A 16,404-nucleotide genomic window follows, 5' to 3' on the forward strand; every position below is an offset into this window, starting at 1 on the left:
AATCAATTATGTGATAGGAGAGAAATAAATACCATTCAGGAATTTTAACGCAAAACATTCCTTAGATAATTCAACACATTTGTGAACTGGACGCTGGGACACGACACCAGATTTCCTAATTTTCTATCGAGACTAGCCGTAATATTAAGTTATATTAGATTTCAGATTTTGAGGACTTATAGAGCGGAATAAAGGCATTATCAAATAATAAAAACTTCAAAAAACTATAGGCTACTTATCTGAATTAGATCATTTAACTTCTCTCAATAAGCATCCGCATAATCTTTTGATTAATTATTAAGATTGTATAGTGTGTAAACATATTTTAGGTGATTAATTACTACTACCTCCAATATTATTATTATTATTATTATTATTATTATTATTATTATTATTATTATTATTATTATTATTATTATTATTATCATCATCATCATCATCATCATCATCATCATCATCATTATTATTATTATTATTATTATTATTATTATTATTATTATTATTCCAGACGTTTGAAATACGCAGGGCCTGTAGCACGTATGGGCGAATCCAGAAATGCATATAGAGTGTTAGTTGGGAGACCGAAGGGAAAAAATACCTTTGGGGAGGCCGAGACGTAGATGGGAGGATAATAAAAAAATGGATTTGAGGGAGGTGAAATATGATGATAGAGACTGGATTAATCTTGCACAGGATAGGGACCGATGGCGGGCTTATGTGAGGGCAGCAATGAAATTGCGGGTTCCTTAAAAGCCATTTGTAAGCTACTACTACTACTACTACTACTACTACTAGGCCTACTACTACTACTACTACTACTACTACTAACTACTACTACTACTAACTACTAACTACTAACTACTAACTACTAACTACTACTACTACTACTAGGCCTACTACTACTACTACTACTACTACTATTATTATTATTATTATTATTATTATTATTATTATTATTATTATTATTATTATTATTGAGAGGTAAGCCATTCTTCACAAAGACATTCGTTGGTACGCGAATTCTATTCCTTCTGTCACTGTGGAAGTTAAAAATTCACGATCGACGTATAGCTTTTTCCGCGGATGTATTTGGGTCTCCTTTACTGGAGTGTGATTATGTTCGTCTTCCTCAGCTTATGTTTAGCATTGGCGAGAATGGTGGATGTATTGCAGTTCAGACTTTTCCTTTTCTTGTAACACCAGAAATATAAGTTACTTCAGAGCGATTTTTATCTTTCGTCAACTAGTAGACATGTACAACAAGCGTTTGATGCTCTCGGTTAGAAAATATCAGAGGATAAATTCTTGACTGCTTGCTTCAGTGAGCTTCATACCACAGTCTAGTATATACAGTCACGAAGCTCAATACATAGTAAATATGCATCCATAGATAGTTGCTAACCACTAGGGTTGCTAATATCGCCTCATTACAGACAATGCGAAATAGCACCGGCACAGTCTATTGTTCCTAGCACCCTCACAACTCAAGCTTCGTGACTGTGTTCATAAGACAACGTCTTAGCATTAAATGAGAAAGGAAACATTGTCTTTAGAGCAAGGTATAGCAATTGTTCTGTTGTCGGGCAAGTTTTAGTATGAAGCTCGTGTTGTCGGGCAATAGTTTTCGGGCGGACAGGCAGTCGATCCAATGAATGTCGGGCAATCGAGCCGCTATCATCCACACAACTGGCTTCATATGGTTGAATGACGAAAAGTCAAGTACCCGCCATTAGACAACAAAAATATTTTGATAATTTATGGTCTAATAATCAAATCCTTAATTCTTTGAAGTAAAATTATTATAACGTAACTATGTTAAAGTAGGTAATGGAAGGTTTGTTACTTTTAAATAAGATAAATAAACTTATTCGTTAGACAGTCTTTGCGCCAATTTCTTTTTATAAAAGGTTGAGTAAAATAATACCTATCTTAGTTTTTAGAACAACTGACTACGGAATGGAAGGCACAGGGTTCAATCCCGGGTGGTAGTGAGATCTTTAATCCTTGCCAAACTTTCAGACCGGCATCGGGCTTCATTGGGGTAAAATGCGGTCGGAGCATGAATCTGACCACACCACATCATTCTAGTGCCGAGGTCATGAAAAAATAGAGCTCTACCTCCATGCCCATCATGCGTCTTTATTGTGTGAAATATGAAATGAGAAAGTTTGTGTTATTTACATGTCAACGATTTTTACTATTACCTTTTCTAGAACCGCCTTATGACACCATTTATTTACCGCATTTAATATTTTTGCATATCGTCATCATAGTAGGGAGTTCGTACCCAAACAGTAGATTTCAGTTGAGTAACAGCGAGGAGCATAGATGTCACCCGCGCCTCGCCTTGCTCTCGCTCGCTACAGACGATACACAGTATGTTCACATAAACAGCGCATAGTGGCATTCTGTGAATCTGTGTAGAGTCGTGAATAGTTTGAAGAATATTGTTAATTTATATTAATATTTTAGTTTCTGAACAAAGTGAGCTGTTCTGTTATTATTGTGTTATTTACGTAATGTGAATATTATGCACGATTCGAAAAAAAGTAAACTCCTCTGTTATTAAATAATTATGCAAACAGGAGTGTGTAACACGTTTATTTTTTCCCGGATTATTCTTTGTTAAATGTTGACGTCTCGTGCTGCTATGCATTCGGTTGCGTTACAGTCCAAGTTCAACATCGGAATTATGATACGAACTTCCTAGCTGTCGTTACAATAGTACTAAAAAATTGTCTTGAAAACAATTAAGGGTTTAATATTATGTGCCACATACGAGATACACTATTAGATTCACAAAGCAGTTGTTCACCTGCTGATAGTAAGAAATACTGTATCATATTTCAGATTTGCTCCAGTAACGTCTTGTGACGTAGAAAGAATATTTTCAGAGTACAATATTGTTTTCTTTTTCTGAACATAAAAGGAGTAATTCTTTGATAAAATGAAAATGTTCATTGTTATTTGTTATAAGGAGGCCAGAATCATAATTGTAGGCCTATAATTTGCATGTTGCATGTGCCCATATATATATATATATATATATATATATATATATATATATATATGGGTAAAGTATTTTAGTTTGGAAGTTACGAAGTTTATAATTACAAATTATTGCTTTTTATATTATTCGTTTATTATTTTCTTGTTCTAAGGGACGATTCTTGTGGACGATTAAATCACATGTTTGGTTACCACCCGGTTGTACATGTTTGTTGTTCTGGTTCATTGACATTGAGAGATGCGCTATTGCTTTTTCATTCGGTAGAGATATAGTTCAAGGTCACACAAATTAACAGTTTTTCTACTAAATTCCTAGCTCTGATTATCACATTTGTATCTGTTGTTATCCTATGACAAAGTACATCCTTGGCATTCAATAAAGTCTTTCTGTCATTACTTTAGATAATAATAGATAACGCTTAATTTTTTTGAAACAAACACTACCACTAAACTTTTGTTCTAGACTAAAACTTTTCTTCCTCTTCTATTGTCACAAAAAAACACACACACATGCACGTACGCACGCACACATACACTATCTATTATAATCTGTCCATGAAATTTTAATTTGTTTGGGTATGAATTTCGTTGTTGGTTTTGAGAGAACGCAATCTCTCATAGATTTTCTCTGGAGGCTGTAAATCATGATCTTTAATACACAGACGTTAACCTGTGTAACTCGTATATATGCATATTAGATAACTGTCCTGAGATACAAGCACAGTTTTAACAAACATTCATCACTGAGAGCGATAAGATCGCTTTTATTTATTTGTATTAAAAGTGACATCATTTTTATGAGTTAGAAAAATATATTACACCTCGCAGCACCTTAAGTAAAAGTCAATGACTTCGAAAGAGGAAACTTGGCGAGATCTTTACGAACTCACAAAATTTCTTCCTCCACATTCCTCCGTTATACGAAGTTGGGATCCTTCCAATCAGATTTAGCACCCAAACGGAGCTCGATTAGTCAACAAGCGGGTTTACACTAAAGCAATGGGAGTTCGATCCTTGGAAGATTCCATGAGATTTGTGGTAAACAAAAGAGAAATGGGGAAAGTTTTCTCCGAGAATATTATCCATCAATAATCACTTTGAAGAAAATTAAGATAATATCCAAAGATCAGTTCCTTCACCTAACTTATTCATCCATTTCTATTATCTACCTATCTATCCACATACATATTATCTAGCCTTACATGTCCATAAACCTACATACAGAGCGAATCTGAAATACGCGACAATATTTGTAGGGTTCAGAGCCATAGTGGGCCAAGCGCCTAGGCCTATACTAAAAACGGAGAAAAAAAAGGAGTTAAAATTAAGTGAATAGACCCTACCGTAATTCAATGAAACATATAGCAAGTAATATAAAGTATGCACATTAAAACTAAATGATAGGCCTATGTCAATCTTTATTAAACTATGGTATTCACTTAACTTTAATCCTTGCTTCCTCCATTTTTAATAAATGGCGCTTGGCCCACTATGGTTCTGAACCCTTCATTTTAGACACTTATCGTATGAAATAAAACGAATAAAACATTTTTTGTGCATCTTAATGATATCTTTACTGTGGCAAAGAAAGCATGCATATAAAACGAAAAACGTTTATAAAAACTTTGTCTTAATTTCTTAGATTTCGTTTTATTATCACTTTAACTTTTATTTCTACATTCACTGAATAATAACACTTTACTAAAACAAATGCATTCTCTATAAACTAACACTAGAATAGAATAGTTGTGCCAATAAAAAGAGAAGTCATATTCGTAGAAACAAGATTTGCAACAAATGTCTAAAGTGTCTGACTTCAGTATTATCTCGTGTTTTTACGAAGCACAATAAGAATATTGCAGTGGCAGAGGCAATAACAGAAAATGTAAGAAGTTTAAGATATTCTTTATGTGATGTTAAAATCTACAGAATTTCACATTTACATTCGATAAAGTTAGCACTACAAATATTATAGGCCCATTTCGCGCTTTATAGCGAATTTTATTATCATTCATTCATAGTTTTCCAGCACAGCTTCATTCCTTATTCTGTCTTTCCATTTCACACTATCCATCCTTCTTTACATCCACATTTAAAAGGTTTCCAATCGTTTCTCTTCACTTCGTCGTAATGTCCATGTTTCCTCCCACATACAATGCCACACTGCACACAAAACACTTCACTTGTCTCTTCCTTAGTAAACTATCCCCCCATTGGAATTACTGTGTCATATTATCGGTAAAATTTAGTATGATTGAGATAATTTTTTTTATGTAGGAGGTAGAAACGCAAAAATATATATATATATTTTTTTATTCTTTTCTCTTCTCTGCTATTTTATGACGGGCAAATGAGCCTTCAATTGATACTTGCGTTTTTGAAACCACTATTTCCTCTTTTATTTTTAAAAGTTCTTTATCCTTGAAACAATGGTTAAACTCTTTATCACTCTTCCCCCAATCTACTCTCACATTAATATATTCGTCCGGATGCTTAAATATGTTTACTCGTAATTTATTTGCTCTCATATACCTACACTGTCGTGATGCGACCAATTTTCGCGGAAAGGTTTGTTTCAGTCATAGGAAATCCCAATACGCTCCACCCATTCTCATTTAAGTCACTTAATATATCTGGTATTACTGACCTTTGAGAATATTTTGCTAGGAATGGAATGTTAAATCCTTCTAATAGACAATGCAGCGCGTGTTTTAAATTCTACACAGTGGGCGAAAACTCCCAGTACACTTCTTTATTTTTCCTGCAAAACAAATCTGTTCATGAAAATTGTGTCCGTGTTACTCGTATGAGATTGACGGACGTATTTCGAGATGTGATCATGGTGGGAGACATCTGGCGAATCTGAGGGAAGTACAACACACGGAAATGTCCAGTCATTCCAAGAGTGCGAGATGCCGAGTTGAATACGAGAGTTTTCAGTGCGGAGAAGAGACTTGTGGCTTCTGTCTGGGTCCAATAGCGACCACATATCAGAAAAATCGTAAGTAACATTGTGCAGGATTTTAGGATTGATATTGGTAAGGTGCCACCAAGCAGAGATAACTTCCTGAAGTGGGAGAGAATGAAATATTTTCCCCCTGAGACTGTCAATTAATTAACAGGCAGGGATTTGGACAGGTGCAAGACATATGATTGCATATTGTTACGCACAGATTTTCCTATTCATACAGAATCCACAAGTCTTTCCTTCTATCCTCTATACTAAAACTCTCTTATTCACCTCGCCATCTAGAATTCTTGCAATGGCTGAGAATTTCCGTGTATCATGGTTTCCCTCAGGTACGCCAGATGTCTCCCGCCATGATTAGACCTCGCAATACGTCCGCCAATGTCATGCGTATAACATGGACACAATTTTCATGTACATATTTGTTTTGTAGAAAAAAATAAACAGGTGTACTAGGACTTTTTGCCCTCTCTGTAGTTCCATCTGATGAGGAACATTGGAATTTATTCTCAATGCCAAAGAAAATGATATGTGATTGGAGAATTTAAATAGCAAACCAAAGCAGATACTGGGGTAGGGGCAGCTATAGCAGCAGGAATTCAAGAAAAAATGGAATTTGAGTTCTTTTAGTTATTGCTGCTAAAACTACAAGAAAATAAATAATTGCCATCTCAAATCTACCCTTTAATAATTTCCAATAATAAAAATAAATAATTTTACAGATTTAGAAAAATAGTTTGGAGGTTTTTGGGTAATTTTAAAATTACTTTAATAATTCTAAAAGACACTGCTAGAAACTAAAACTATAGTCTAAATCATAGATAGGCAATATGAGAATTAGAAGAAATAACAATGAAAATGTCAAACGAGAGGAAGATGTAAAATAGAGAGAACAAGTAGAAAAGAAGAATGAATAATTGCCTATGTTTGAAGATAAAAATAGCAATGTCGTTATTACAGACCTACTGACGCATTATATTTTCGATACGAATTCTTTATGGCTTTACAAGACAACAGTTTAGGATTCCTGCTAGTTTCATGGGTACCTGCGAACGTCTTAACACAGGTCACGTCAAGTTGTATCACACCAAATTACAAAGGCACCATTATAATTCTTTACAATGCATCAACCCGACACTCTGAAAAGGACAATGTCATTAGCAGTTTAATTCGTACCTGATGGACTAGTCTTCTGGTTCACACTAATACCAAGATATAAATTACACAGCAAGTACACTAAATAAAACCACAAGCCGCTATTAGTGTCAGAATCTGCCTCAGACAACAATTCTTTGGGGAAGACTCACCCCCCCCTCCACTTTGAATTACGATTGAAATTTATTTCCCGTTGTGAGATAAGTCACCGGGTCTGGCTCAAAACAATAATGCTGTACCCCCTGCTGTCCCGGCAAGATATAACCGTGTATCATCTGCTGGAACTACTCGTTAAATCTGTGCTCACAATGCCGTCTAAATTACGTCTAAGTGTTGCGTAATAAACACCTCAGCTGGTGTTTCCCACAGTATATAAAAGAGGCGGGAATTTCAACAGCAAAGAAAAATATAACAAATAATTAAAAGTTCCTGGCCACGACAAAGAGTTAAATTTATATAGTTCATGTAACATTCTATTTAAGTTTAACGAATCCAAAGGCCTAGGAAAGAGATCGTGAATTATTTAAAGGGAATTACCATTTTTAACACAAATTATTAACAAGAACAGTGAAATGCAATTTAAATCTTAAAAAACAGAGACAAGTATCCAGACAGAAAACATGGTAGGATAATAGTAATAGTAGAAGTAGTAGTAGTAGTAGTAGTAGTAGTAGTAGTAGTAGTAGTAGTAGTAGTAGTAGTAGTAGTAGGCCTAGCAATATCATTATTATCATCATTATTATAATTATCTATAATTATTATTATTGTTATTAATAATAGTAGTAGTTGTAGTGGTAGTAGTAGCAGTAGTAGTGGTAGTAGTAGTAGTAGTAGTAGTAGTAGTAGTTGTAGTAGTGGTGGTAGTAGTAGTGGTAGTGGTAGTAGTGATAGTAATAGTAGTAGTAGTAGTAGCAGTAGCAGTAGCTACAGTCGCCTTTGTATCTCATTCGGCAGAGCGCTGGTTTGTGATGATCACGGACCATAGTTCAAATCTGGGCGATGGCGGAATTATTTGTTGTGGGCAGAGTTACTGTAAGGTTGTCTTTCAAAATATATCGAAACTTTTTCTCATGAATTTTATCTCTGCAGTAGTCTACAGATTAGTTTTTTTATACATAATCAGAACTAATGAATGCCCAGTCTACCCTGTCACGGTAATATTGGGACGGAAATCACTTCTGTAGAATTTGTTTAATACATTAGAGAAACACGGAATGATGACACCTGTTATGATGAAAATAAAAATAGTAATAATAGGAGATATTTTTAAATAAAGTATAGATGTGAATCGCTACATCTATTAAGAAGTTTAGATTTTTTTTCTTTCAATAATTTATTAATTGCATTCTTATTGATAATATTCTACTCCATTAAAGTCGTTTGAATATCAATTCTAACTGTATATTAAAATCTAACTGCATCTTGTTATTCATCATCTTTTACAGTATCCACCTCGCGTCAATGGAATTTCTTGTCACAAAGTATTAGGGGCTGCAAGACAGTTAACACCTTTAACAACAGCTTAAAAGATAACCTTATTAGCATTTCACTCCAATCATACTGATTTAAACTATCACTGACTACATTGTTACTTCTTTCTTTAGACATCATCCTGATAGTGCTGTATTTTCAAAATTGTCTCATAATAATCTCTTTCTATTATCTAATATTATTTGAAATATATTAACATTCTATGTATTTTAGATTAATTCTGCTACACAGTTTATTTCAGTGTTTAATTAATAGTTCATAGTATTTTGTTGTTTAATTCGTAAATAACTCTTGTATACATGTAACTCTCACTTAATCAAATTATTGAATTCCTTGTAAGTTCATGCATATGTATATACACTTTTTGCTGGTTGAGTGGAAGAGAAGGCCTTACGGCCTGAACTCTGCCAGCTAAAATAAATCATTATTATTATTAAAATAAATCATTATTATATATTAGTCTACTCGTATTTAATAATGATTTCGCTATATTTTATATTAAAACATGTAGATTGGTCTATTTAAAAGACTGGAAAAGAGTGCTTGAATTATGCTTAAAGAATTTATGTGACTTGCGGAACATAATAGGCTTATAATATGGGCAGTTGCAAGTTGTGGAAGTCTATCGAAGTTCAAAGAATAAGCAATGTGACATATATCCATTTTAACAATAATAATAATAATAATAATAATAATAATATTATTATTATTATTATTCTTAAATCTAGACTTTGGAGATAGGCATGGCATGTAGCACGTATGAGTGAATCTAGAAATGTATATAGAGTGTGTTAGTTGGGAGGCTGGAGAGCAAAAAGACCTTTGGGAAGGTCGAGACGTAGGTGAGAGGATAATATAAAAAATGGATTTGAGAGAGGTGGGATACGATTTTAGAGACTGGATTAATCTTGCTCAGGATAGAGACCGATGATGGGCTTATGTGAGGGCGGCAATGAACCTCCGAGTTCCTTCAAAGCCATTTGTAATTAAGTAATTAGTAGTAGTAGTAGTAGTAGTAGTAGTAGTAGTAGTAGTAGTAGTAGTAGTAGTAGTAGTAGTAGTGGTGGTGGTGGTGGTAGTAATAATAATAATAATAATAATAATAATAATAATAATAATAATAATAATAATAACAGCTACAGTCTGGAATTGTTACTCGTATAACTGACTCGGTAAATTAGGAAGTAGGCCTAATCAACGAAAATTCATAGCGTTAAGTTCATACAGATTTCCGATTAGTGACTTCTCCTACAACAGCTGTTATGAGAAAAGTTGTGATTATTTCAAATGTCACAGCTTATCATCCAGAAGTCAAGAACTTGAATCCGTATTTATGAGTTCCTTTTAAAGATGATAATACTGTATTATTATGAATTTTTTATGAACAACTTTAGTTTCCGTTTTCCTACGTATTGGTTGAGAAGTCGAAACATTTTGTACGCAGAAATTTTCCACATAAATTGAAAATTTATTTCTTCTGTCTCTATATGAATAGAAATTACTAACTTGTACAGCAGCAAAGCTGATCCATTTAATTTATAAACTTAGGGTTTTCCATAATTGTTATTTATATACCATAATGATTAACGTTTTTTTAATATATTCATTATTAACTTAGACCTGATATTATTAGTTTATGTATATTATTAGTACATTAGTGCATGTTATTTGTTATTATTATTATTACTATTATTATTATTATTATTATTATTATTATTATTATTATTATCATTACTTACTTACTGGCTTTTAAGGAACCCGGAGGTTCATTGCCGCCCTCACATAAGCCCGCCATCGGTCCCTATCCTGAGCAAGATTAATCCATTCTCTATCATCTTATCCCACCTCCCTCAAATCCATTTTAATATTATCTTCCCATCTACGTCTCGGCCTCCCTAAAGGTCTTTTTCCCTCTGGCCTCCCAACTAACACTCTATATGCATTTCTGGATTCGCCCATACGTGCTACATGCCCTGCCCATCTCAAACGTCTGGATTTAATGTTCCTAATTATGTCAGGTGAAGAATACAATGCGTATAGTTCTGTGTTGTGTAACTTTCTCCATTCTCCTGTAACTTCATCCCTCTTAGCCCCAAATATTTTCCTAAGCACCTTATTCTCAAACACCCTTAACCTATGTTCCTCTCTCAAAGTCAGAGTCCAAGTTTCACAACCATATAGAACAACCGGTAATATAACTGTTTAATAAATTCTAACTTTCAGATTTTTTGACAGCAGACTGGATGATAAAATCTTCTCAACCGAATAATAACAGGCATTTCCTATATTTATTCAGTGTTTAATTTCCTCTCGAGTATCATTTATATTTGTTACTGTTGCTCCAAGATCTTTGAACTTCTCCACCTCTTCAAAAGATAAATTTCCAATTTTTATATTTTCATTTCGTACAATATTCCCGTCACGAGTCACAATCATATAAGTTACTTAGTCTTTTCGGGATTTACTTCCAAACCTATCTCTTTACTTGCTTCCAGTAAAATTCCCGTATTTTTCCTAATCGTTTGTGGATTTTCTCCCAACACATTATTATTATTATTATTATTATTATTATTATTATTATTATTATTATTATTATTATTATTATTATTATTATTATTATTATTATTAGGCATATCATTAATATTAATAAAACTTGTAAATACTTCAGTGGTATCCAACAGCGATTAGCCAATAATGGGATAGACCTACTATAAGAGTTACATTAATAACATTACATTATTAATGAATATCTTAAAAATTAACAATTATAATTTTTTTTTGTTATTTTATGACGATTTTTCAACTACAATGGTTATATAGCGTCTGAATGAGATAAAGTTGATAATAGAATAACTCTTCTCGGGTTCTCAGCCAGGTGAGTTGGAGATTAGCTTCCAAGCTTTCGACGGCTAGCTCTGCCATCTTCTTCAGGGACGAAGAAGATGGCAGAGCTAGCCGTCGAAAGCTTGGAAGCTAATCTCCAACTCACCTGGCTGAGAACCCGAGAAGAGTTATTCTACATCAAACGCCGGGAAAGCCTCAAGTCATACAAAGTTGATAATGCCGGCGAAATGAGTCCAGGGTACAAAGCCGAAAGTTACCCAGCATTTGGTCTTATTGGGTTGAGGAAGAATCTCGAAAAAAACCTCATCCAGATTTTGCCCCAACCAGGATTTTAACCGGAAACAAATTGAAAGAACGAAAATAAAATTCTTTCAATAATTTATTGTCATAATACACTGCTCTCTTGAGTTGACTGAACATATTGGGAATTCAATTTATGCCTTTCCCAGAACACAATATGGAATATTTCATATAAAATAATTTTTATCTCGAAAAGGAAGCAAAAAGAAACAAAATTGTACTAAACTTTTTTGTTTGAAATATCTCAAAGATTAATCCCCTGACATTAATAACATTACTTAGAGTTCAACCTGTATTTTCATCTAAATTAAAGTTGAAAATAATAATAATAATAATAATAATAATAATAATAATAATAATAATAATAATAATAATAATGTACTTTAGTTACTGTATTGATACTAATTCAATAGTAATCTCTTTGAACAGAAACTCAAAAAGTAAAATAATCACTTCTTTGCTTACGAATATCATCCCCCAAGGGATGAGATAGAAATTTATTATACGACACTTAATCTTAGCATCTCCTCCATAAATGTTATCTTGAGGAGCCGAGAAAATTATTCTTTGATATATAGAGTTTAAATACTCTGATGTATGTTATATGGATGCAAAAATTACGCCATTGTAAAATAAGATAATAATTCGGTGGGTTAAACCCTTAGCAAACAATAGTGATATAAGCGACGTTATCTGTCATACACATTGCGATATCATCTCCAACCCCAAGCCACTCTCTCTTTCTCTCTGTCAGAGTTTTTGTACGTTGGAAGCGGTTCAAAGTCTCCCTCTTGTTTCTCTGTCGTAAATAGATTCAAGTCTTTGAGCTAGTAGATATCTATCTGTCCAGTTTTGCAATCTTTTTTCTTCTCTATCACATATTCCGGTTTTTATAGTTGGTGTCTGTACCAAGCCTCCATCTCCTTCTATTATTTTTATTCTTTAAATTTGAAAAGACTCATCCCCCGTGCCATATACCACTGAATTGATTAGCTTCGAGAGTAAGAACGACTTATGTAACTACTTGAAACTCTTGACAATCATATGAATTGAAATGTATTGCAATTGTATATTATGCCTAGATACTGAAGAGGATAATAAATGTGCGAAGTGAAATGTTATGGACAGTACTGTTGATATATCAGAAATATAGTTTTTCTCCAGGAAAATATAAAAATTTGGAGTATTATATTTAATCTTAAAAAATTAAAAAAAAAATCAAATATAAACGTAGATATATCTCAATTGTACAATTTCACATATTTCTGGAAATTGTGTCCATGCACTCTATTAAGCCATTTCATCAGAAAAATAATTTAAGGTGAGAAGCTACTGCATTTCTCAACAATGCTAACTTCATGAAGTTTGGGTGCACGTTACTAAAACACTGTTACAGATAGCTAAACAAGATTTTCAGGGAATGATTTTACAATCTTCATTTTTAATAATACCTACTAAAAATTGAAGAGTGTTAGAAGTACTGAGAAATAATTGAGGCGGTAGGTGGAAAAAGGGCACATAAGCAAAAGTCATGTTTCGAGAAAACAATGACTGAAAAATTTATTTTGATGGAATTTCGGTTTGAATGAACTTTTATCAAAATAACAATTTGCATACGTTAAAATAATATTTTTCTACAAGTTTTTGTTAAATAAAGCATTTCGACTTTAATAGTGTTATAAATATTTATATTTTATTGGAACATTTTATAGGCCCTTTTTCCTGAGAACAAGTTTATTTCATCAAAATACTTTGTGTGATTATATTTTAGTAGAAATTAAACATCAGCATTGAACAGCGCACATTACAGAGGTTTATAAGTTCAAAACCATTTTAGTAAAATTATATTAATTCATAATCTCATTGTTACGTCATAAATCGTACGGAATAGGCGGGTACAGAATACAGATTATAGGTTATTTAAACTTAGTATTAATCTAGAATGGATTCACACTCACTCCAAAGTGCAGTTTACACTTTAGAGCACATCCTGGGTGGACTCACACTCACTTTGAGAATCAACTTCACTGATGTTTCCTGAGTTCCACAACTACGCAAGGGTGCATGGGTTCATTCAATTAGCTACCCTGCCTTCTGTTTACAAGATATTGAAACGAAACTACGTAAGCAAGTAGATTTTAAAACGGAGAATTGAATTAAGCGTTCTCTCGAAAAAAAGGTCTATAGACCTACGGGCCTATTTTCTGACTGCGCCTCAATTGTTTTATATAAAAATATAAAACCGAGAAAAAAAATTTTTCATTGAAAAAAATTAAAAATTTTTTGTGCACTAACTAGACACAAAAGACTAAAGCAGATACGGATTTTGCTGTGACACTCTTGGAAATATTTTAAAAATATTATTATTAAATTTTAGCAAAAAATGATCGTGTAACTTAAAATATATATATATATATATATATATATATATATATATATATATATATATATATATATATTTCTCAATATCTGTTAACATCTTTCAATCGACGCTAAATAACCCCGTAATTGACACAGCGTCGTTAAATAACCAAGTAAAAAAAATCTTTCAATTACTAAAGATAAAGATTGCAATAACATTCCCTTAAAATCTTGTTTAGATAATCTGTAACAGTTTTTGAGTAACGTGCACCCAAACTTCATGAAATTAACATTGTCGAGATAGGCAGGACCTTTTTACCTTAATCTAATCGCATTGTATCTGCTTTTGAATCAATAGAGAAAACACATTTATTAATTCTTTGCGTCATCTTCACAAATAACATTTTAATTAACGATGTCCCAAAGTGTAGAAGGAATTGATAAATAGAAGACGTAGATAGTAACAAAAAATACATAATTAGCCTATATAAACAGAATCTTCACAATGACTTAAACTGGAAGATATTTTTGTTCATGGACTGATGATTGGTATCCGAGGTAGGATACAAAAGATGTGAAATAAATGAATAAGGTGTATAAACAATTTAATGCTCTTTCATATTTAAGTATAAAAATATAGGGGTGCCATTTGAAATTTTAAAGTGGGGGAGACTGGGCGTGGGGGAGGGGGTGAAATCTAAAATGCAATTAAGCCTGGTTTTAGACTTACTCCTCAATATCTAAATTGACGCGTTTTTTTTATTGAATTCTATTTAAATAATTAGTTATTTAGACTGAGACGTTTTGAAATGAATGTCCTGTATATTAAAACAAACTATGTACTCCATATTTACGTTCCGTTAAGAGCGCATAGTTCCTATTATATTAAAGATGAAGTTATGCTAGAAAGTTAAATCTTAAAAAAAATATATATGGTTTCAGATCTGCAGTAGGTTCAAAGGTTTGGAAATTATGAAAACTTAATAAAATAATAGGATGTGCGGCAGTTGTTTCACAACTATAACATTTTAATATAATTACACCCATTGTAGACCAATTTTAAGTATAACTAATATAAAGTGACATTTTAAGACGTAAAGGGTATGTTATAATTAAGAGAAACATAGGGAATAAAAAAACAGCATAAATGGTAAAACTTATAAATTCTTTTACATTATTACCTAAAAAATATAAATTTTAATTTTAAGAGAAGACATATATTTACGTCAAACTTCTCGGAACCAAGGTTCCACTGCCAGTTTTTCAATTTCACTAGGTTTCAAAATTTTATTCAATATGTCCAATATTTTGTTTGTATGTAATTAGTTATATTCCGAAAAATTATTCATCATTATTTGACAATTTTCATCCTAGGTAGTTAAATCAATTCATTTTCTTTAGTACTGTGTTTAACTTAGGCCTATATATTTTTAACCTAAAATATTATGGTTTTAGATTCAGAGGCTGAAATTTTATATCAAAATCATTCAAATGGAAAACAACTCCTTAAATATAAATTAAATAAAATGTGGTCACCTCAACTTTCTTTATTGTATGTAGGTATTCATAGTAACTTATAAAACAAGTTGAATTAATTAAATTATATTATTTGTCTCTCTTATTGTTTTGTAGGTATTTATAAACTGTAATTAATTTTAATTTCTGATTAGGTTTTATTTTTGTGTCTCTTTATTCAATTTATTTAATTACCTAATGTAAACCGAGAAGATCCCAATTAAATCCCTCCTAAAGGTACTGGGCGTGATTTTCTATGTCCTGTAAATATTTTTGTTTTTGGAGTTGATCTTGAGTCATAATAGGCTATGTAGATCCTACTAAAACATGAAGAGAAAGCCCCACCGTTTATGAAAGTCCATCATCATCATCATCATCATCATCATCATCATCATCATCATCATCATCATCATCATCATGTCGACCTGGTTGGCGAGTTGGTATAGCGCTGGCCTTCTATGCCCAAGGTTGCGGGTTCGATCCCGGGCCAGGTCGATGGCATTTAAGTGTGCTTAAATGCGACAGGCTCATGTTAGTAGATTTACTGGCATGTAAAAGAACTCCTGCGGGACAAAATTCCGGCACATCCAGCAACGCTGATATAACCTCTGCAGTTGCGAGCGTCGTTAAATAAAACATAACATTTATAATCATCATCATCATCATCATCATCATCATCATCATCATCATCAACTTCAGGGATTAGACCTTTCGATCTGTTCCGTCCTCTCAAAGAAACTGGACATCCATCTCTTCATAGG

The sequence above is a fragment of the Periplaneta americana genome, chromosome 2, assembly GCF_040183065.1.
Source record: "Periplaneta americana isolate PAMFEO1 chromosome 2, P.americana_PAMFEO1_priV1, whole genome shotgun sequence".
NCBI lineage: Eukaryota > Metazoa > Arthropoda > Insecta > Blattodea > Blattidae > Periplaneta > Periplaneta americana.